This window comes from Protopterus annectens, chromosome 5.part1 (genome assembly GCF_019279795.1).
Source record: "Protopterus annectens isolate FY-2018-M chromosome 5.part1, PAN1.0, whole genome shotgun sequence".
Lineage (NCBI taxonomy): Eukaryota > Metazoa > Chordata > Ceratodontiformes > Protopteridae > Protopterus > Protopterus annectens.
The window spans coordinates 702,055,149-702,067,475 of NC_056736.1; positions in this window are offsets into that span (position 1 = coordinate 702,055,149).

Below are 12,327 nucleotides of genomic sequence, written 5' to 3' on the forward strand. Positions count from 1 at the left end.
CTTGTCAGTATTTCCTATAACAGGGAAGCTTGCAGAAATAAAATTTATGTAAGGGAAAGACATGCACACTGAGGTATTGCAGTCTGATGTAATAATACATTAGTCAGCTACAGCAGAACAAGTAAAAAGATGTGATTTGCACAACAAGGTAGCACAGCTTGTGTTGTAAGGCAGACAGTAGAAATGTTGCAGTTTGCAAATATTGCAAAGCAGAGAGTAAAAGCATGCAAATGTTGCAACACAAAGAGTAAGAGAAACTACCAGAAGTGAAGAGGAAGGTTCACTCGGTGAGAGAGTGTATTCTAAGGCAGTGAAGTTAAGAAGTGAGGAAAATACACCACTTGATCTGATTTTAGACTTTCTATCAAGTTAAAAGATAAAGTCCCAAGAAGGGAAAATTCTAAGTAGTAAGTTGGTGCTGAGGGGAGAAATGGAGCAACAATAATGACTCTGATAGGCTAGTTAAAGAAGAAGAAACAATTCCATGTTTAAAGTTACAAACTCATTTCTATCAGTACAAAACAGAAAAGTAAAATAAGGGTTATCTCTAAGCAATACCTATGCATATGTTTTTATTTGTTATTTTTATTCACCTATTAACTGGTTAAGACCACGAGACACAAGTGCTGTTTTTCAGGGGTGACCAGGAAGCACTGTATGATAAAATAACTTGCTCAGAATCACACAGCTGGCAAATCTAAGTAGAAGGAATCAAATCCTGTACTACAGGAATGTAGCTAAATGATAGCTGAAAGATTTAATCCTCTGTGCAATCATATGCTATGAGAAACCCTTCTACTTAAAGAACAGAGCGGGAGTAGAGAACCAAAATCTGGTCTGTTCAATTAAGTTAATTTAAATACTGAATTTGTTCCGTTTTAACTTCGGGTAATATTGCAATCTGTAATACTTAATTATTAACGTAATGGTTATTTACACTTTGCAGATGCATTATAGTTTAATTCACAAATTTCTTTAAGTGCGTGTGTATGTATATGTATGCATATATATATATATATATATATATATATATATATATATATATATATATATATATATATATATATATATATATATATACCCCACACACACACACACACACACACACACACACAGATGGACACGTATATGTGTGTGTGTTCTGTGTATGTATATAAGATCCCTTTTTCTGTATCTACCTACTTGTGTATGCAAATAATGAGGTCACATGCTGCTCTGTTTTTTATGACTAGATATAACATTCAGGTCTACCAATATTGTGTCTATGGAGATATTCTGAACCTTTGAGCTCTTATCTGCACCACACATCAAAGGTCAAATTTTATTGTACATTTTTTTGCCATCTTAAGAATGGAAGTTATTATTATGGCCATTTTCTCAGCTCAAACTATTCACCCATGGAAGGATAGAAAGGGCACTATTGGGAACAGGGCCAGATAAAGGCAATAGCTGATGGAACTGGCACTCCAAGCCATATACTGAAACACGGCATTTGTTTTTCTCTTCCCCACCCACCATTTTTATTTATTGATTTATTTATTTATTGTTGTTTCTATAAAAAAAAAGCCCACCTTGGGCTGGTTGTATGCACTATTCTGCAAATGTTTATGTTCCCAGCTATCACTTTGGAGAATTTGTACCAGATGTTTGCAGAGCACCTCAAAATTGGTAGTCTGTCCTCTGGATGTGTAATCACAATACATGAGGGGACTACAGTTCTGAAAATGCATTGTGCACCCTCTGTGAAATATATGTCGCATGTCTGCACACATTTACTTGCAGGGCTTTTTCATGACTGACGACAGCTGTCAACAAACAAGTGACTGGCATGTGTCAGAACAAAGAAAAAAGCAATGAGATTTATTTTATTCCTCAACAAACATTCTATATATAACAGGTGGGACATACAAGGCCATGGTTGCCTCTCAGCTTTTAAGTAATTTATTTTATTCCTGTCATATAAATAAACAGATTACAAAATAAGAGGTATTTCTTGTTATCTCAGTGTATTCAGTGCATTGATCTTAGTTCATCTCATGACTGGATGAAGTAAATGTCATAAGTGTGTGTGTCTCTGTGTGAAGGGATGGTCAAAAATGTTGCATCAAAGAAGTGCAAGGGTAGTGTTACGCATGCATCAGTTGTACAACTGTCAGTGGTGTGGACTGCCTGGTATCATGCCATTGTACATACATCTAATGCACTACAGCTGAGAGATGCATATCACATCACTTGTGAATGTATGTACACTGACAGATGCACACTGCATCACTTGTGAATGTATGCACATGGAGAGATGCACACCCCATCACTTGTGAATGTATGCACATGGAGAGATGCATACCACATCACTTGCGAATGTATGCACATGGAGAGATGCACACCACATCACTTCTGAATGTATGTACACTGACAGATGCACACTGCATCACTTGTGAATGTATGCACATGGAGAGATGCACACCACATCACTTGTGAATGTATGCACATGGAGAAATGCACACCACATCACTTGTGAATGTATGCACATGGAGAGATGCACACCACATCACTTGTGAATGTATGCACACTGACAGATGCACACTGCATCACTTGTGAATGTATGCACACTGACAGATGCACACTGCATCACTTGTGAATGTATGCACATGGAGAGATGCACACCACATCACTTGTGAATGTATGTACATTCTTATCCTTCTTGGAGAGACTGTCAAGACAGACAGAAATTGATAGAGTAGCCTTAGAGAAGAGTAATAGTCTTAAATCTTTTTGGACAATTACTGACTCCTTTTGCTAACAAGGCTGAAAATATGGTCATAATACCATTAAACTAGAAAGTGATTTTGAAGAACATACCTGCTATTGCCTCATATATTTGTCCAGCATGTCCCCCCAACTATTTTTGACTTTTTTTTGTAGGTTATTGAGGATAATAGTCCATCTGTAATGCCAGTCATTATAGCTTATATTCGAGATTCCACAGAAAACAAATGTCATGAAAAAAACTGCCATTTTATTAACTTTTATTATTTATTTATTTTATTTTATTTACATTTGTTGACCGGGCTAGTCTAACTGGATACATGTCCATTTTCAGTAGAGGCCCGGGAAGAAAACCTCCAAGCAGACAGGTAACAACAATGATATAGAAAAGCTATAAACATATACAGGTAATACCACTATTTGGGATGTTAGGAAAACAGGATGATCAAGAACAAATTTACAATAAATGAAAAAGTGTAAACATTTTTTTTTTTTGGACAACATAGCACTGCAGAAAGGCCAATAATTAGTAATAAAGTACCCTGGAGAAAAGAAATAAAAGGGATGGCAGGAATGCGTAAAGGTGGAGAGATCAGTCAGGGTTAGTGCAGGGGCAGAGCCAGTGAGTTTTAAAATGTTCTTTGAGATGTTTTTTTTAAAAAGATGTGTGGAAGATAGAGTAGAAAGTTCACTTGGAAGCTGGTTCCAGGCCTTGCCAACAGTGTTAGCAAAAAGAGAGTCTCCAGCTTTGTTTTTAGATTTAATAGAGGAAACTAGGAGCTTATTGGCTGAGCAAAGAGTAGAAAGGTTTTTGTAAGGGGTAGTCAGATTATTGAGGATTGGGATGTTATTAGGGTGGAAAAGTATCTTTTGGGTTATAGTAAGTTGATGATGGAGTAGTTGGTGCTGTAGTTCTAACCATCCCAATTGTTTGAGGTTGAGACAGTGGTGTGTTCTAAAAGGGTTGCTGGTAGCAAATCTGGCTATGTTATTATAGCTAGTGGCAAGTTTGTTAAGGTTGCTTTTGGAAAGGTTAGTATAAATGGCAGAGGCATAAAGCAGGGTAGAGGTCAGATGAGTTTGGGCTATAGTGGTTCTGGCTGTAGGTGTGAAGAAGGGTTTGATTCTATTCAGGGAACCCAGTTTTTTGTTGACAGATTTTATGGTAGTGTTGATATGATCGTCATAGCTAAGGTTGTTGTGAATGGTTATGCCTAGGAGACGGGTTGTGGTATCAGGGGATATTGTGGTTCCATTGTTAGAGGTTATAGTGAAGTGAAATTGTGGTGATTTAAGAGTGGGAGTGAAGAGTAATAATTTTGTTTTTTTTTTTGCATTCAGGAGGAGGCAGTGTTGCATGAACCAATTTTCAACAGTATGAAATACAGACTGGGTGAGGGTTTGGAGTGTGGTTGGGGACCTAGCAGAGCAGATTAAAGTAGAATCGTCGGCATACTGAATGCAGGTGGCTTGAGGAATTGTAGTGTTTAGGTCATTAATAAACATTGAAAAGAGAAGAGGGCCTAGGATGGAACCTTGAGGTACTCCAAGGTTTATGGGGAGGGGAGTTGACAGCATGTTATCCCAAAGGACTGCTTGATGACGGTTGTTTAAGTAGGATTTAAACCAGAGTAATGCCTGTGCGTCCAGTGAATGTGCTTTTAATACCTCTAAAAGCAGATTATGGTTGACCATATCGAAGGCTTTTGAATGATCGATAAATAAAGCGGAGGAAAGAGTGTTATTGTTACGATTTTTGTTTATACGGTCAGAAAAGGATAGCAGGGCAGTTGTACTATGGGATGGTCTGAAACCATGTTGGCAGTTGGCAAGCAAATTGTTGTGGAGAAGATGGTCAAGTAGTTGTTGGTGGATACATTTTTCCATTATTTTATCTATAGGAGAGAGTAAGGCAATAGGTCTAAAGTTAGAAATGTCAGTTGATATCCCACCTTTGTGTAAAGGAATGATGTGAGATGCCTTCCATATAAGGGGGATTTTACTTTCTGAAATAGTTCTATTAATAAGGATAAAAATAGGGTAGGCTATGACTTTAGCTGCTATTTGCAGGTATTCTGCTGGTATACAGTCAGCAGAGGGGGTGCATGGCTTGAGTTTTAGAAGGAGGTTACTAATGAGAGATGTAGGAACTGGTTGTATGTGAAAAGAAGGAATAGAGTTTGATGTGGTATTAGATGGGAGGGAGCTAGTGGGTGGTAGAGAATTAGCTAGCAATTGTATGGTTTCAATAAAGTAGTTGTTAAAGGAATCAGCTATTAGTTTAGGGTTATTTTGGGTGATCCCTGATGGGGTGGGAGACTTGGTATGCCCTGGATGAAGTAGTTTGTTCATAGCTGACCAGAACTTTTGTGGTTTTTGTTTGTGGGTTTGTTGGAGGTGAATGTAAAAGTTTCTTTTATCTAGTAGGGTGTCTTTTTTTGTAGCATTTCTTAATTGCTTAAAGTAAAGGTGGTCAGACAGGCTTTTAGAGGCTCTCCACTTGGCCCAGATTTTATTTCTTAGGAGGATTTTTTGCTTTGTTTGTTTTGTGAGCCAAGGGGCAGTTTTGGTTTTTATTCTGGATGAGCGATGGGGGGCATGGAAGTCAAGGATTTGGAGGAATTTGGTATTAAAGTAGGTAACTGCTTCATCAAGTGGAAGATGAAGCAGTGGTGACCAGTCGCAAGACTTCAGTTCTGTTTGGAAGTTCTCAGGGTGAAAGGTTTTTTTTGAGCGGGAGGTTTCAAAAATAGTAGGATTGGGTCTATGAAGTTTTTGTTTAATTATGTAAGTAAGAGCATGGTCACTGATGTCATCAGGAAGGGTTCTTGGCTTAATCATCCCGGATGATTGTTTATGAGAATCCAGTCAAGTAAGGTTTCCTTACCACTTTGTTTGTGGATTCTCGTAGGGGTGGATATCATTTGTGAGAAACCAAAAAGATTTATGTGGTTAATGGGATTTGGGGACCTGCAAGTAGACCAGTCTATATTAAAGTCACCTATGACAATGGTTTCCTGGGGTAGGTGTAAAGATAGGCTACTAAGTATATTTTCCAGAATACTGATATTGTTTCCTGGGGGAAGGTAGGAACAGATTATGTAGATGGATTTATGGTTATTGATTTGAAGTTTGGCTGAAAGGGTTTCTGCTGTGGGGTTGGTGGGAAGTGGCACATTGAAGGTTGATAATTGGAGTCAGATTTATAAAAAATGGCTACTCCCCCATCTTTTTTGGTAGTCCGGTCTTTTCTCAGGATGTTATATCCTGGAGGGGGGTAATTTCGTGATCTTTGGTTGAAGGTCTAAGCCAAGTTTCAGTAATGCAGAGGATATCAAAGTTGTAGACATCTAGAAGTGCATGAAGATGGGATATTTTATTGTTGATGCTACGGATGTTAAGGTGAGCTATCAGAAGGGAGTTAGATGACCGTGTTAGGGTGGAGGTAGTGTAGGGTTTTTGGTTATCAGGGTCACTGGGGAGTGTTGTATGTGGACCAGGGTTAGGATGGATATCACCATCTAAGAGATGATTTTGTAGGGGGTTTTGTATTAGTTTTATGAATTTGAAGTGGTTGAATGGGTGTTTCTTGTCAAGGAGGTAAGTGATATGGGTAGATCTGTGGTACTTTGGAAGGATATAGCTAGATGTAGAGGTTATGTTAATGTGTTTTAGGCAATTTATATGTGAGAATGTTGTGGTTTGTTGGTAGTGGTGGTGGTGTTGTAGTAGAGAATAATGTTCAAAGAAGGTTAGTGAGAATGCTAGAGTAAGGGCAGTTAGAATGCTGGGTAGGAGTAGGAGGTATGTGTAAGTAGAGTTGTATTTAGAGGCCATTGGGTTGAATGGGTAAGGGTGGTGTGAGGTGAAAGAAGGTGCCTAGTGTTGTGTAGGAGTGTAAGGTGTATAGTGACAGGTGATAATAGAGGTATCAGAAGGAGGAAAAGAGAGTAGCAGGTGGTGGAGAGCTTAGAGGTGAAGTTTAGTATGAGTTGTTTCAGAAATTAGGAATATAGGAGTAAGTTAAGTGTAGTTGGAATAACTATAGAAATTAGAGATGGAAGAAGGTGGAAGAGAGAGTTGTTGAAGGATTGAAGCAAAAGAGTGTTATAGAGGTTACAAATGTAAGAGGAAGGTAGGTTAAGTTGGTAAGTTCAGCAGGTAACAGTAAGTTTAGGTATAGGGGGTGTAAGGTTATAGAGTATTAGTTGGGAATTATTCTAGTAGGAAGTAGGGGGTGTTAATTGGAAGAAGGTTGTGATAAGTAGTTAAGGAGCAGGGGGTGTGGTTAAGCAGGTAGAAAGCTGGCAGTAATAGGATGGGTGGAAATAGGGGGTGTTAATTGGAAGAAGGTTGTGATAGGTAGTTGAGGAGTAGGGGGTGTGGTTATGCAGGTATAAAGTTAGCAGCATTGGGGGTGGGTGGAAATTGGGGGTAGGGTAGGGGAGCCGAGTGAGCCTGCAGGGCGAACGGAGCGGGCTACAGCAGGTAGATGAAGATTCTGCAGAGAGACAATCAGAGAGTAGCAGGTTCCTGGTACAGAGAGGGCGGCCAGAGGTAAGTAGAGTTAGGTACAGCAGGTTAGAGGCAAAAGGGACTAAAATAAAAGTAGGAGAGGTATAATGGAGCTAGAGGGTGTGATAAGAGAGGGATAGGAGCAGCAGAACAATGCACAATGATTCACAGCTAGGCAAGGGGAAAACCTGAGAGAAGATCCAGATGAGAAAAAGCTATGGAAAGTGGGGTAAGGATTATTTGCCTAAAGCAAGCTTGGAGTGCCACCTAGTGGGCAGAGAGTAGAAATACAAGAAAATAAAACTGTGATAGAAGTGGCAGGCAGGGGTGCAACAGTTAATGGGTCAAGGGTATGGAGATATGACAGTAGGGTCACCGATAGAGAGGAGTATGGCTGCTAGAGACCTGGCACAGGGCTTAAATAACTATCTATACTTACTACAGGAAATAACTTACTCAGAAACAGTTTATAATTTATACTAGATACAGTGTAGGTTAAACAGATACACCTAAGAAGTAGGATTTGGGTATAGCATACTTTCTTAGTCCGTAGGAGCAGGGAAGAAAAACAATCCAGTCACTGGGCAGCAGTAATCTTTGGCCAGGCGCTGGGATGGCTGGAATTGAATGAAAGGGGTCTTTTACAGACTAGGTAGGTCCTGTAGAGTAGGATAGGAGGTACAGAGCTAGGAGGAAATTTCAAATGATAAAAACAATTAGAGTAGGTTAGGGCTTAATGCAACATTACTAATAATAGAACAGTTACAACAATCCATAAAAGAACCAGTTACAGCAGTAAATAGACAATATATCATGCACATTAAATGACAGTTTACAGTAACAGCTTCCTGGTCAACAGTTAAGCATGCTATAAGTCAGCAATACTCAGTGGGCATGAAAAGGCTAGAATTACATTCAGTAAGATAAATGGTAGTCTTGTAAATATAAATAAATAGCTATAAAAGCTACAACCAAGGCAGGCTATATACAAACAAATCAACTAGTACTGCTGCTAACAATATAATGTGCCATGTAATAGCCACTTGGAAATAGGGTAAGTCTCACACTGGGGTAACCCAAAAGAGGACAACAAAGATAAGTCACTTAGACAAAGGATTTATGGGTTACACACTAGGAGAGATAAGCAGGAACAGCGTACTGGAACAGTATTTAACAGGGGTGCTAGCTACTCATCAGAGTAAGCAGGCATTAGCAGTAAAGCATACAACAATTAGGTAGATATAAAGAGTAATTGGCCCAGTCTGTGTTCAACAATTGAAAGGGTTCAGATAATTAGAAAAAGCCCTAACAAGTAGGGAACGCTATATGCAGTTAAGGCAGAAAGGAAAGAATAATGATATGGACACACAGTACGAGCGTATACAAATGAGCAAGGTGCACAGAATACTGAAATAAGCACTCCAAGGTGGGGAGTTGTTAGTATAGTTCTTTGCTTGTTTCAGGTAGCTATGCCCAAGCAGGACAGTAAAGCCACATCGGATTGGAATAAGGGTAGGGCGCCTTCGTAAAATAGCACAAAAATATATACAAGTTACGCCAAGGAAGGCTCGCAACCTATTGTAGTTATAGCTGTTAAACGGTCCTTCCTACGTGAAAAACAGTACCCTGTACTAAAATATTTGTTATCAGCAAGGATGTGCTAGCAGGGTAAAACAGTGTGCTATGATGCAAGGCATGTAAAGTGAATTACAGAAATATTTAAAATCTGCCCATAAATCAGCCAGCAGTGTCAACTATTGCAGTCTCTTACTCCTAATCCTTCAGAAAAGGCATGTTGATATAAAACTTGCCATGCTATTAACTTTTCAAGTGAATTAGAGAAATATTAAACAAAACTGTCCCCAACATTTATTTACCAGGACAGTCCAGCTTGGACAGAGCCTATTTTCAGCAGCAACGCAGGGAGAAACACTCCAGACATATCTTTAGAATGTGGTAGGAAACCAGAGCAAACCCATTCAAAGACAGGAAGAATATGCAGACTCCGCACAGAAGGCACCCCAGCCAAGAATCGAACCAGAGTACCTCTTGCTGTGAGGCAACAACACTAACTGCTGCACCACAGCTCTGCCCAACTTCCTTATAAATTGTTGAGAATTCCAAGTTAGTCAGTCATGCCTGCTATTAGAATTTCATTCTCCCAATCATTCAGAAAAGGTAAATTCATATAAAACCTGCCATTCTATTAACTTTTTAAGTAAATTACAGAAATATTTACAAACTGTCCCTTACAAAGCATGTGCAATGATAGCATATCTTGTCCAATGGTCTACTACAACCTTTACTCTGTGCAGATCACTGGTTTCTGGACATGTATTTTTCCACCACTAGGAGTTATCCATCCTTCGTGTTCTTCTTTCTACAGTACTTCTTGATTTCTCATCATCATGCTTCTAGGCCATGACGATGCAAAGTTGGGCCATTGCTGCATTTCCTGGACAAGTGTAGATTCTCAGGGTGGATGTGAAATGGGGGTATGCATTTAAGGCACTGCACGTACATTTTAGAGTATTGAAATAGGTTTACAGTAAACTGTTATCCCGTTTTGGATTAAGGCAAGCAACGTATGTGGAGAAGGAAGGCAGTACCAGTGGTATAATTCCATCAACCTGTTACTTCTAAAATGGAAGTGAATTCACATTGAAACTGCAGACAGTAAAGTGTTAAACAAAGGCATTGTGTTTATATTCTTTTTTAGCCATACCAGGGTCCTTGGATACCTGCTCATGCCTCTCAGCTTATCCTGATTTAGTATTTTTTACATTATGCTTTAACATACTTTGTTTCTGCCGAGACCATGGTCATCAGCTATCCAATTTTGATTCACATTGTTGCATTGTCCCTTATAGATATATATATATGTAGGTCTACTTCAAAACATTGAAATCTCATAACACTGAACTTCAAAACACTGAGACCATAACATCAAAAACCCAAAACACTGAAAACCCAAAATAACGAAACCTCAGAACACTTCAGTGTTCATCATAAGATTGAAAACTACAACGCACATGTAAATAACATCCCCTCCACCTATAACAACACCAAACTAACAAACACACATTTTACTACATTTCTGCAGGCGTGCAAGCCTCCCTGCACCACCCCATGTGGGGAGCTCTGCCCCCCACACCCTTGTAAATTTAATATACCAACTCCAATTTCACACTACAGTGGAAAAAAGTTAATTTCCTAACCAAACTGTATCGCATTCACCATACAGAATGTAAACATAATGTCTAAATCACGTACCTGTATGGCCTAAAAACATGTACAGATTGGTGAAATAAACACTTTTTCCCCTACTCACTTCTCCCAGCACTTCTCAGAACACTAACGTAACTTCCACGAAAGCAACACATTCATATGTTAACATTCTGTATGGTGATCGTGATACAGTGAGGTTAGGAAATTAACTTTTTTCCACTGTAGTGCGATCTTGGAGTTGGTATATTTAATTTACTGGGGGTGTGGAAGGGGTGCAGGGGGGCTTGCACCCCTGCAGAAATGAAGTAAAAAGTGTGTTTCTTACTTTGGTGTTGTTATAGGTGAAGGGGATGTTATTTACATGTGTGTTGTAGTTTTTTATGTTATGATGCACACTTTCAGTGTTCTGAGTTTTTGTTGTTTTGGGTTTTCAGCAAGAGGTTCTCCAGTTCGATTCTTGGCTGGGATGCCTTCTGTGTGGAGTCTGCATGTCCTCCCTGCATTTGTGTGGGTTTCCACCGGGTGTTCCGGTTTCCTCCCATGTTACAAAGACATGCGTCTGGAGCATTTCTCCCCGGACCTCCACTGAAAATTGGCTCCATTCCAAGTCAGACTTTCCCGGTTAACAAATGATAAATAAATGATGTTGTTGTTGTTGTGTCTTTCGGCTTATCCCGGTTAAGGGTCGTCACAGCGGAACTCCGGTCCGCTAATGTTTTGGTAGTGGATTTGTACGTGCCAAGTTACCAGCCCTGATGCACAACCTTCAACGAAGGCACGCCCATTCACACATGCCTCCACACAGAAGACGCTCTAACTGAGAATTGAACGGAACAACATTTTGCTGTGAGGTGACAATGCTACCGCAGCACCACTACTGCGGGTCCTATAACAAATGATAAATAAATAAAAATATAAATATATATAAAATTTGTTTTGGTAAATCAGTGAGAATTACAGTCAATCAGTAATGCCAGACTTTAGACTGGTATATTTCTTATTCTTCATGCAATGTATTTGGATGCAAAGCTTGCCATTCTAAACATCTGGATACTGTGAACAGTCTCAGACCAACTACCCCCCACCTCCCCACTAGCATAGCGAGGTTACAGCTGACCACATTGTTGAACTCTGCATAATATGGCAGCTTGTATTGCAGTATTGTCAGACTGTGTAGATTTCTGCAATCACCTGAGCATGACTATGGTACAAGAAGTTGCACTACAAGAAAAGTTGCAGCAGTTCTTACAGTCTTAAAAATGAACCATTTTAACAATTCAAAGGAAACAAGGCAGCCAGCAATCTATGCTTATCTCCTACTAGCTGGTAAAGCTTCTGACTGCAAAGAAGTCTCAACACATTGAGAAGGAATTCATATTTCCTGTACACAATGACTCATGAGGCAGAACACATCAAACATGCAGATGCCAAATTAGCTTCTCCGTTAAATTTAAAAGATTCAAATAAGAAAAAACTCCTAAGCTAACAAAACTAAAAATGGAATCATTACTACAACTTCCTGTTCCTCCACACCATTCTGTTGATGTTGCATACAGTATCACTCTATAGGATGCCTTGTATACCAGACACAGGTCACCCCCTAGTAGTCTGCAGGACACTGTGTATAATGGCAGGGCTTTGAGTTCATCCATGTTGGACATGTTGTTTAGGCATTGTATCCTTTTAGTAAGGTATCTATGTGGGCATTCCAGTTGTTGCATGATAATAGGTAGGTACATGTCAAAGGGGGCATTATACTCAGCGACTGTCCTAAGGAGAGTGAGTTAAGGAGCAATGACATCCCTGATGTAGACCGTA